Below are 12,373 nucleotides of genomic sequence, written 5' to 3' on the forward strand. Positions count from 1 at the left end.
TGCTTCCCGGGATGTCACTTAGGGGTGGGGTCAAATGACATCACTTCTGGTGATGTCATCAGAGGTCAAGGGCCGTGAGGCGAGGAGTGGGCCACTTGTTTGAGGCGAGGGGTGGGCCATTTATTTTGGGTGATCCGGCCTATTTCTTTTCCCAGTACGATCCTGTTGGCACTCACAATTTTTCTTTCTTCAATGCGAGGGACAAAACTATCTACAAATAGAAGACACAGCTATGGGTTCGGCAATGACACCCAATTTGGCCAATCTTTATGTCAAAATGTTTCAAGAGACAGTTATCTGTGAAGTCAATAATACATTTAAGATCAGTAATCATTAGTAAATGGCTGAGGTATATTGATGACCTGTTTGTCATTTGAAAAGGCCCAATAGAACTGGCACAAGAGTTTGTCCAATGGTTGAACATACAAAATCGGTACCTTAGATTTACGAACTCGATGAGTATTAAGGAAGTCAATGTTTTAGACATTACCATTTACCATGGTAATGGCATTCTTCTTATGAAACCTTATATTAAAACTACAGCCAAAATGCTCTACTACCTTATTGGCTGTCCAGCCATCACGCAAAACATATAAAGGATAACTTACCCTTTGGCCAATTCCCTGGGATTGAAACTGCAAGCCAGAGGCTACCCACCTAAGCTGATTCAATGTTCATCTAAGAGAGCCTCTAATAACAATATGGCAGCTTTGTTGGAACATAAAATAAAGGAAACGGATACTGACATGATGATTTTTTAAATACCTTTACCAACTTGACTTATAAAATAAAGTCTATTATAATAAAGAACTGGAGAAAATGTTTTTCCAAAGATGTAGCTCCTCTGATAGTTGCCTACAAAAAGTTCTAGTGTACGCAACATTATAATGAAAAATGACATCAGGAAGAGAGCACCGTCCATTTCTACGGTATCCACTATGTTGGGGCCAACACCTATTGTGGTGGGTGTACTTCCTGTTAACACACCACAATGACTAAATCTATTGACATTGGCCTTTCAAAGGATTGGACCATTTTGGAGCACACTAACTGTAATAGCACTAATGTCTGTGACGGATGTAGCGATGTTGTCACTATTTTCCCAGGGGAAGTCTCTCCTCGTGTGGCCAGGGAAAGGCAGAAGCCTCCTGATCCTGACCCTTGGGGAGACTGTATGAGGGATGACCACATGAGGGGAGACATGCTATCCCTCTGTTTCATTAGGACCTAACAACACTCCCCATTCTTGTATGGCATATTGTAGGATGGATAAATAATCCCTGTTTACTGGTCACCTACCTTATATGCATACCTCCCCCTTTAATACTGAGATGAGAAAGAGAGATGGAGGAATTATGATCACTAGAAGCGGCAAGCCCGTGCCACATTGTAGTGGTTGGAGCATGTTAACCAGGGCTGGGATTTACATACATCCCCCTCCCTTTAATCACACTAAGGCAGTAAGTGCTGGGACTAATGAACATCCTCCTCCCTTTAATACCACTGAAACAGTTACTGGGACTTATGTACACCCATCACCTTTTATAACACTGAGATGTGGAAGAGTGATGACGATCACTAGAAGCGACAAACCCGACATATGAAACATATAATTACCTGGATACAGAAACGGGTGAATACTAATAAAGAGTGTGAACCTGGGATTTGCACTCTAATATTGAGACGACTCAAAAAGACCTTGCAAGAGAGTAAACCAGGCACTCAGCGAGTCTGGGACTCACACAGAAGTAAAATGACAAAAAAGCCCTGGCTTGAGAATAAACCAGGCATAGAGCAAGTCTGGGACTTGCACCTAAGTAGTGAAATAAAACCCTGGCAAGAGAGTAAGGCAGGGTTTGAAGAAAAGGGGCAGAGACCCCCAGAAAGTGCTGACAATACAGGGGACAAAAATCCCCCTTTTTGAATTGTGGACCAAAGGGGAAGAACCGGACCCCTTTCAGAAAAGGGCACCAGCGGTCCAGAGAAAGAACTGTGAAGTGTTGTGGAAATGTGAAGAACGAAGGCCAAGACCAACCCCCTTGGAATTGTGCAATACAGAGAACGTGTTGTGTAAACAGAGAATACTCAAGGGAAGAGCCATCCTCCCTGGGATTGTAGAAATATCCAAACATGATATTGTGAATAACCAAAAGAACCCTAGGGCAAGGGAAGTACCTTCTATGGCGGAAACTTTATGTATTGTTCCTTTCTTCACCTTTAGACTTTATTTTTTGAAACTTTGCAAGGGAGCTGCAGGTGTTGAGCCAAGAGACATTCCCATTTCACGTTATATTGAGTTTAGTGTATGAGGGGGTCAGTTTAGGATTTTGGACACAGGATGGAGAACTCTTTTTCCTTTAGACATCCTGACACAGAGGTTCCTTAGTTTTGTTGAGGCAGGGAAAGCCCTCTTAGAGTCAGGGATAGGTAGGATAACCAAAACCCATCCTTTTCTTTTGATAAGAAAAATCTTTGATAACCACCAAAAATGCCAAGCTGTCCGAGTCTTACTCTTGATCCCTCACATGTTATATATGATAAACGTGCCTATTTAGTCTGCATTATTTTTGGAAGACGAACAGAAAATGCAAAACAAGTGTCTTACCAAAGACGAGAGACAAATGTTTATTGTTGGGATCTAGTAAGCTATAATCTTGGCTTCTATTTCTCAGCTCTGTACTAGTGATAGAGTAAAATATCCACACCTCCCTTAACTTGTGTTAATACATGCTTTTTGTATTTTACATTTTTTTTTAAATTTCACTACAGTGCCTAGTCATTATGTGCATGACCGTAGGTGTTAAACAAATTTGAAAAAATGAGTCAGTGATTCCAAGACACCAATTAGATTGTTTTATACAAATGATTATCATTTGCATAGAACCACTTGCATTCCATACGCAAACTATACAAAACATTTCCATTACATTAGAGGTCATTGTGGACAGTGACTTTCAATCACCTGGCAATGTGATTGCACACCTGACTTTACGCCTTTTATATTACGTCCACCATTTTGATGCAAGTTCTACAAAGGAACATGTTGGAACATAGTGTCCATATGCAGGTCGAATGGTTATCTCTGATATATTTCAGGAAAGGGGTACAACTGGGTATTTCCCATATAGCCCATCTGTGAGGAATTTGACCATCCACACAGGGAGTGCGTGCTCGCCAGGGCTTTCTTGATATTTTTAAAACTGAAAATTAATGATGGGAGGTCAACCTCTGAAAATTTGTAAGGGCCCTCTGCACATTTTTTTCCCTCACTGCACAAAACGCAGAGTCCTCCTGGAGGACACAGCCTATAGGCACCGTCCTCCCCTGTCATGTTCAGCTGGAATGTGACCACCATTGGTATATCAAAGCATCTCACGAAGGGGGAAGGCACACCTTCCTCCGACCATGAGCAGGCTAATTAAAATATCAAAGGCTTCATGGATCTGCCTTACTAGTGTCTCAACTGCTGGTAGCAGTGTATACTAAAGAGAAATAATTAAGGCCATAGTCCAGTTCCACCGGCTACTGAGCTGCCTACTCCTGCGGGAGAGAGGCTAGTAGCCACTCAGGATCCTACATTGGTAGCAGGGGACACAGTGACTTCAGAGTTGCCTGGTGCAGCGCAGGAACCTGAGGTGGAGTACCAGGTGGGCACAGATCTGAAGGGCCTGCCCAGGCTGAATCAGTTCATATCAGCTGGGGGCCCAGGTGAGATGACTTCTTCACAGCCCAGAAAGAGTGTCCCACTCTGGCGGGTCTGCGGATGCAGGCAGAGGAGCAGGCTAAGGACAAGGCCCCTGCCACTCCTGTACAGTGAGCCATAAAACTCTGAGGGCGAGGGCACCAGGAGGTTGGTGATTCCCCAGTGCCACAGAAAGTTCCTTTTTGGTTTGGCTTACCAAATTCCTTTAGGGGGTCACTTGGGAGTGACTAAGACATCCAGTTGTCTGCACACTTTTACTGGCCGCAGTTTGGCGTAAAAGTTAAGGAATTTGTCCGGTCCTGTCAAGCTTCTGGCAAGTCAGGTGGTGCCACAAAGGCCCCCTTAATTCCACTACCCATGGTTCGGCGGCCTTTCAAGAGAATCGACATGGATATTGTGGGTCCTTTAGAACCTCAAACCAGCTCAGGGAACAGATATATCTTGGGGGTGGTAGACCATGCCACAAGATACCCTGAGGCGGTCCCTTTGATGAGCATCAAAGCATGTGTGGTTGCAAAGGCTCTAATTGGGATATTTTCACATGTTGAATTCCCCAAAGAAGTCAATTCGGACAGGGTATCATACTTCAACATATCAGCATATATGAAGGCTATGTGGGAAAAGTGCGGAGTTACCTATAGGTTCTCTACATCCTTCTATCCACAAACCAATGGGCTTTTTGAGTGGTTAAATTGGACCCAGAGAGGCATGATAGGTGGCCTGGAAGAGCACCTGAGGAGAAAATGGGATATTCTCCTGCGATGCCTTCTGTTTGCCTACAGGGAGGTGCCACAGAACTGAGTAGGGTGTAGCCCCGTTCAGTTTCTGTTTGGACACACTGTATGAGGTCCCCTCAGTCTAGTGAAAGAGGGATGGGAAAGCAAACCCTCATCCCCTGTACGAGATGTGGTGGACTATGTAATTGGCCTTCGGTCTAGAATGGCAAAGTACATGAACAGTCAACAAAGAACCTAAAGGACAGTCAGGAGCTGATGAAGCACTGGCACAACCAGAAGGCCACAGTGACCGTCTATTCTCCAGGTCAGTGGGAGTGGACTATGGAGCCTGTCGAACCCAGTGCCTTTCAGGACAAGTGGACTGGGCCTTACTGTGTGCTGGAAAAGGTCAGAGAGGGGAATTATTTCATTGACGTGAAAGGACCTAAACAGATGTGCAGGGTCTTTCACGTCAACCGGCTAGCACCCCATTATAGCCGGAATGACTTGGTCATGGCATTAGTTACTGACGGAGAGACTGAGGAGACCGATCCCCTCCCAGACCTCTTGCACACTGAAGCCACAGATGGGTCAGTTGAAGGTGTCAACCTTCCAACAGACCTGTCAGAGCAGCAACTGACAGACTGTCACCAGTTACTGGGACAGTTTGCCGGTCTGTTTTCACTAACTCCAGGTCATGCAGATTTGTGCACTCATGATGTGGACACTGCGGACAGTAAGCCGGTGAAGAGTAGGATTCACCGGTTGTCCGATAAGGTCTGGGACACCATTGAGGATGTTTCCAAGATGCTGCCCCTTGGAGTGATAGAGCCATCCCACAGCCCCTGGGCTAACCCAGTGGTACAGGTCCCTAAAAAGACCAGAGATGGGAAGACTAAAGTTTGCTTTTGTGTGGACTACAGGGGGCTCAATTCTGTCACAAAGACAGATGTTCACCCCATTCCTCTGGCAGATGAGCTCATTGACCAGTTCAGCACTGCACATGAGTACCTTTGACCTCACAGCAGGGTATTGGCAGGTCGGCTTAACAGATGGAGTGAGAGAGAGTTCAGCATTCACAACCCCGGAAGGACATTATCAGTTCACTGTGATGCCCTTTGGATTGGACAATGCCCCTGGCACTTTTCACCGGATAGTTAACCAGGTGTTTTGAGTCTGCAAAACTTCAGTGTCGCATATTTATCCCACCTGAAACAAGTGCTTCAGGCGCTGCAGACTATAACGGCCACGAAGTGCCAGATAGCGCAGAGTACCATCACTTACCTCGGTCACCTGGTCGGTGGACGTAAGAAACAACCTCTAAAATACAGGCTGTGAAGGATTGGACATCCCCACCACACGGATGCAGGTACAGCCTTTCTAGGTCTCATTGGGTACTATCCGTCGTTCATCAGAGAGTATGAGGCCATTGACATGCTCCTGAATGATGTAACTTCCAAGAAAATGCTGAATAAGGCAACTTGGACCCCCGCCTGTCAAACCTCCTTTCAGGATTCAAAGGGCGAATTGTGCAGGGCCCCAGTTCTGGAAGTGCCAGACCATAGTCAGGAATTCATTATCCAGACAGACGCCTGTGATTTTGGGATTGGAGCAGTGTTAGCACAGCTGAACTCTGAAGGGGTAGAGCAACATGTTGCCTACATCAGCAGGCGGTTGACAAAAAGGGAAAGGAACTGGCCTGTCAAGGAAAAAGAGTCATATGCGGTTGGGTGGGCCGTAAGAAGCTGAAACCCTACATCTTTGGGTCTCACTTTATGATCTAGATTGACGATAGGCCTCTGCAATGGTTGATGGTCAGGCCATATCCCTACAGGGATTAGATACGGACATCCAGCACAAACCAGTCTCCCAGCATGGAAATGCAGATGGCCTCAGCCAGTTCATTTGCCTCAATGATGAACCAGACCCTCAGTAGGGTGGTGGTTCACATGTTGAGGCTGAGGGGCATGTGAAAAATTCAACCATCCACACAGGGAGTCTACGCTCAGCTGGGATTTCTTGATTTTGTAAAAACTGAAAATGAATGATCGGAGAACAACCTTTGAAAATGTGTGAGGCCATTACGCGCACATTTTCCCTGCTCACTGCACGAAACGCATAGTCACATGTACTCTGGGAGGACACAGCCTACAAGCGCCATCCTCCCTGTTATGTTCAGCTGGAATGTGAAAACCACGAGTACATCAAAGGAGCTCAAGAAAGGGGAAGGCACACCTTCCTCCGGCCATAGGCAGCCTAATTAAAATATCAAAGGCACCATAAATCTACCTTCCTAGTTCTCAACTGCTTGTGGCAGCGTATACTAATGAGAAATAATTAAGGCAAGCCCGTGAATGGACTTGGTCGCAGAACAGACAACAGGAAGGTGGGGCTAACACCCCTTTGGTATGCAATGTGTAAACTTGAAGATAGTTCCAACCACTCGGTATGAAAGGTAGTGAATGGCATGTTTGGGTCCATTATTTACTGCAGAGCAGGCCCCTTTCAGAGGGGAGAAGTATATGATTTAAGGGAAACAAGAAGTCTGCTCTCATCACAAACTTCAAAGGAGACGTGCACTTTGATCAAGAGCTCAGTTAACCAGAGAGTCACTTTGATCTACAACAGACAGGAAGATCGGTGGGACTTCGAAGTAGATACAGTCACCCCTTACCTTTCCTGTTGCAGAGCTCTCTGGTTCTGACCTCACGCATAACAGAAGATTGTTGGTGGGGATCCAGGATTGGTTCATTAAGGTAGGCTTAGCCTGCACCAATCACTTGGGCCCATTTGGCTTTAAAAGAGGGCTGAAACCCTCAATTAACAGATCATCTGACGACTTCGAAATGAGTAAAATGAAGGAATCATTTTGACCGTGGCTGAAGGTACAGTCTACCCTACGTCTTCCGCTAGTGAAGGAAGGCCAGGATTTCCAAGAGGGAAGCAAGATCCCCCGCCCCCTAAAAATCTCCCAGGGAACAGAGGGAGATACCGGACTCAGAGGACCCATCCAGCAGCTCCAGAAAACGTACCCAGCCAGCACACAGTGTGCCCTGCTAGGTTCTGCCAGCAAGCTTCCTAGGTGGGAAGTGCCAAAGAATCTCTGAATAAAGGACAAGGCCATTGCCTGAAAACACCCTCCTCAGCTTTGGCCTGTATGCCTTGAAAGGACACCACGAGCCCTGCAAAGAAGCTAGGGGGAGTGCCACACAAGCATCAACCAGCATCCATCTTTTAAGGACATTTTGGAGACAGTTGAGCCCTCGAACCGTGACCAGCTGCACCACTGACTGTTGTCATGCTGCAGTCACCAAGCACCTGGGCTGCCTCAAACAGCGTTCCAGATCAGCCAACCTAGAGAGACCACGATACTTGACCCTGAGGTGCCATGTAGGCCAGCCTGCAGTCGTCGGTCCAGCATCGCTTGCCGAACTACCTGTTGCCTCATACCCGCAGCTGTCTCCCGAATATCTCAAGCACCAGGTACATTGTGGTTCTGTCCGCCTGGTCCTTCTCAGAAGGCCCCTAGTGACATTTACGATCTTTGCTCCCTTAAAGCTGAAGCCAAATAACATTTATGAGTTAAAACTGATTGATTGCTTTACCGACTACCCTCCTATCAGTATCCAGAGTGCATCAATTTCCTTCGTGAAACTGTCCTCTGTATTCCTTTACAGTGTGGGTTGTATTTTATAGTGTGCTAGAACGGTCTGGTGTAATAATAATAAAGTAGATATTTTTATACAATCTTGACTGGACAGTCCTTTTTATCATTTGGTAATAATTGTATTTTCGCTGTGTTGCAACCAACCAACCAACGATCCACGACCTTGCAGAGATAAGCCTGCTGTGCCCTTGACATTACCGAAAATTGGACAAGGAGTTTTATAATTTACTTGTGTTCCAATCTGTTCGGATCCCTTCTGGTGTACTAGAGGTGTGGGGCTGATTGATGGTTTAGAAACCGATATTCATCCCTGGACCACTGGTGCCCCGGAAGGTGATTCGTCATACTATCTCTCTCATGCCATATGGAAGGATTTACAGTTGTCAATTCATGTACTTTACAGTTCATGGAAGGATTGAGGGCATTGTAGCTGATCTAACATCGATGATAGAAGACCTCTGGGCATAGACCTCAGGACTCACTCATATAACAGGTACACATGGATTTTTGGAGCAAATTCTTGGGCAAAACCAAAGAGAAAATGAAATATACGCATGACATTATTATTATTATTATTAATTATTATGTCATCTTCACATTGTTTTTAGGATCCTACGTATAGTATTTACACACAGGATTGCTGATGAACATTTGAGTTCTTCTGTAAAAATGACAGAATGGTATATAGTGGAGTAACCTTTGAATTTACCAGGTATTTCACTGATGTTACATTTGAGGGTGTGGTGGTTATATCATTAGGTGAAAATGATTAGCAGGATAAATATAAGTAATTAGACTCCCTTGATGTTTATGGTTGATAGACCATGGAAGGATATCAGAATGAACAGGTCGAAAGTTGACTGTTCTTGATGCACACACTCGAAAGATAATATATTAGAATCTGTCAGACAATTGGATCTGGGATCAGATCTATGGACTGTGTTAGTTTACCTCTGAAGAATGTCCAGCAATTGAGCAATAGAGGACAGAAACATGTGCATGTTGGGTTATATTGACACAAGTGATTGTATATGATATTCATGGTGTCAAGCATGCTAGAGAAATTAAGCAGTTCACTCGAACTTGATAAGCAGCCTGTTTCAGACAGAATTGTAAAAATGACTTGTTCTTTTCTGTAAATGTGTACGAAGTATTCTTTTTCAAATTTTAATCAACTTGGGTGTGGTATGAAAGTTAGCACGGGAGGTGGGATATGTGAGTTGGTGGGCTGTTTGATTTATATATTTATTACAGTGGTCTTATTATTGTGGATTATTGTCAATCAAGTTGATTTGTGTAACATTGCACAGCAGGAAGATGTATCATTGTGTAATAACGATGCAACAGACTCTTGATTCCTTTTCCCTTTCTTTATAAAAATAGAAATGTATGAGCCACCATCCTACCCATAGCTGTCTTTGCCAAGCTTCATGGTTGGCCCATGCCCACCTGATACAATCGTTTATCACTTTAAATCTTTCAGTAACACCATTGGCTTATTACATCAAAGCCTCACCAGCAGCACACAGACACACATCCTCTGAGTCCAATCTCTCACCCGCTCTCTCTACACTCCACAGTCTCACCTCCCAGTCCATTCCATGCTTAGCTGCAAGCATACTACAACTAATGTAAGGGTGCAGAAGCAGGGCGTTTACACAGTGGTGTCATTTTGGTTGGCAAAGACTTTTATGATAAAGAAAATTAAGGAGAAAACCTATCCCTCCCTAAAACTAAGAGGGGTTTCCCTCACAAATCAAATACTAAGGACTCGGTCAGAATGTCAGTGGGAATCAAAATAGTCCAACATCTGGTGTCAAAATGCCTATTTCCAACCCTCACACTTATAACTAATAATAAAATGGGAAAGGGACTTACTGGCCCAGAGGAAGGACAATGTCCAATTGTACATGAGAACGCCGCCTGCGAGAAAGGCTCCTGTCTCCATGTTTCACTTCTCTTCCGAAAGGCCAATGTCGAGGTGCTGGTTTAATCAAAATAACATTTAGAATACAAAGATCTCTAGGCAACACCACAGCAATGTCTCCCTTCCCCTGTTCACAGTATTCACAAGGCTAAGAGGATATCCCTCCTCTCTTAGCTTTCTTCTCACGTGCAACACCAGGGGGAATTACTTCCTTCCCCTGGTTACAGTTCACTGTGCCAAGAGGACACCTCTCCTCTCTTGGCTCCTTCTGGATTCTCAAAAACAGCACCAGGGGGAATGACTCTTTCCCCTGGTTACAATGTTCACAATGCCAAGAGGACACCTCTCCTCTCTTGGTTTTTCAAAACCTTCAAGCAACACTACGGGGAATAACTCCCTTCCCCTGGTCACAATCTTTGCGCGGCCAAGTGGTACGGCTCATCCCCTGGCCTTTGTCAGACTCACACAGTCTCAGGTTTTAAGTCTCCTCAATCGACTTGGTTTCCCAGATTGCACAAACCCAGGACTATGAAGATTCGGATTGGCTGATGGAGCATGCCTGGTTCACTAATCTGCCAGGCCTCTTAGAGTTCCTTTCTCTTGGGTTCCATCCCTTATCTCATACTGGTTTTCTCTTTTGTTTATGTTCGGCAGACCCGGTTTCCACTCGTGACAAGGGCTGCCTGGTAGAATATAATCTATACACTTTTTATTTGGGTCCCAGACCCGACTTCTACTGTGTAGTGTCTTCTGTACTTCCCCTGACAGTACCTCAGTGTCCCAACCCTCTCCCGTGGGCTCACCGGTTCTCATTCTTGACTTCTGGCCTTCCTGGCTCTGTTTGGGTGTTTCTTTTGGTGTCGCGGCTCTGCGTCGGCTGAACAAACCTTCCCAGCAGGTACAATTTTCATTCGGCGTCCCAGCTCTCTGGCCTCTTGGGAAGTTTACATTGCTTCATCCTGTCTGGTACAGTCTCTCCAGAGCTCTCCTGGACACGCCTCTCACTGGGATACCGTCTCATTCCGTCCTGCCTCTCTCTCGTCAGTGTGCATGCCGGCTACCACACTCCCCGTCTGTGCCAAGATTGTCTCTCATTCTGGTTTCCCACGTTCCTTTTGAATGATGTCTGACCAATCGGGTGAGTAAAAAGACTAGACTGAGCACTTTGGTTCTCATAAGTGCTCTTCACTACTCAGGGTTCTTCCTCGTGTCAGTACAGGCAATTGGGTCTTATTGGTGCCTTTTCGCCCAGTACTTAAGTGGTGGTTTTCACTTGGGTTGTATGTGTTGTTCTTCGGGTTTTGGCCAAAATGACCGCACTGAAAGTTTTGACCCTTCAGAAAGTCCGAAAATGCATACCACCAAAGGTTCGAACACCAAAGTACCATTTAAGTAAAAAAAAAAAAAAGACTGCATGAGTGTCCTCCGCAACACCCCGCTCAACATACCATACACTATAGTGAGCGGGGGTTGCGGGAGACATCCCCGCAGCTGCCTGACAAAAATAAATAAGGAAAAAGGCTGCAAGGTTGTCCCGGACACCCCTGCCATCACTGACCAAAAGTTACAAAAAATAATTTAAACAAAGAAAAGAAAAGGACCCTGCCGTGCCGGTTCCCGATCACGGAAGTGAAAGGGAACCAGTGTTGCAGGGACACAGCGCATCGGAAAGAAAGGTAACTAGGGGAGTGGGGGTGTGTTGGGGGTTTGAGTGGGGGTGTGTGTTTGTATGGATGTGGTGTTTTTTTTTAATGGATGTCCGCATGGAAAATGTACGAACGCATGAGCAATGGACAAGGCGGTTCCAACTAGGTGATCTCTACTATTCCTCATCTCAGTATGTCTACCCTTTGACTCCCTTTAAAAAAAAAATGTTTATGTATTAGTAACGCGCATCCATGTCCCCTGAGGCGTGAGGGCGCAGAAAAGAGGGACAAGAACAGGAAAAAATAGAGTCGATGGCCACCATAAATGCTACCTTGGGTCGGTTGCGCTCTTCTTAGTCCCAGTACTGTCAATACTTTGGGTTTGAGACATGTGCATGGGGAGATAAGGTGAAGGAGGATTAGGTGAAGGGAACCCGGTGTTGTAGTGCGTTTTCCTCTGATAGTCATCCCTAGTCCCATAGAGGGGATCCCCACCCATGTGATCCCCCTGCTGAGTACCACCCCAGGGGGACTCTTGGGTAGTAGCCTCACCTCCCTGTCCACATGGGAAGGGGCTCCCTCGAGGGGAGGAGGGACGACATTCGAAAATTCGTCACACTTAGTAAAGACTTTCATCGCTGACAAAGTTTGTTAATTTTTTTTAAAGCATTACTATAAATGCATATTGGCACCTATTTGTTTTTTCTAAATAAT

At 45.4% G+C, this 12,373-nt stretch overlaps 1 protein-coding gene across 5 annotated transcripts in view; it reads left to right on the forward strand.

Moving 5' to 3' along the window:
- The window catches only part of OSMR (oncostatin M receptor), a 608,749-nt gene that overhangs the window by 207,545 nt on the left and 388,831 nt on the right, over positions 1–12,373 (forward strand). Inside the window, exon 2 of one of the 5 annotated variants that reach the window (XM_069627162.1) lies at positions 8,490–8,579. The exons of the other annotated variants lie outside the window; for them this stretch is intronic. The gene's annotated coding sequence lies outside the window, so the exon portion shown is untranslated. The remainder of the gene's footprint in view (positions 1–8,489; positions 8,580–12,373) is intronic. 5 annotated transcript variants of the gene reach the window in all.

Source organism: Ambystoma mexicanum, chromosome 6p (assembly GCF_040938575.1).
Source record: "Ambystoma mexicanum isolate Mex_15411 chromosome 6p, UKY_AmexF1_1, whole genome shotgun sequence".
Taxonomy (NCBI): domain Eukaryota; kingdom Metazoa; phylum Chordata; class Amphibia; order Caudata; family Ambystomatidae; genus Ambystoma; species Ambystoma mexicanum.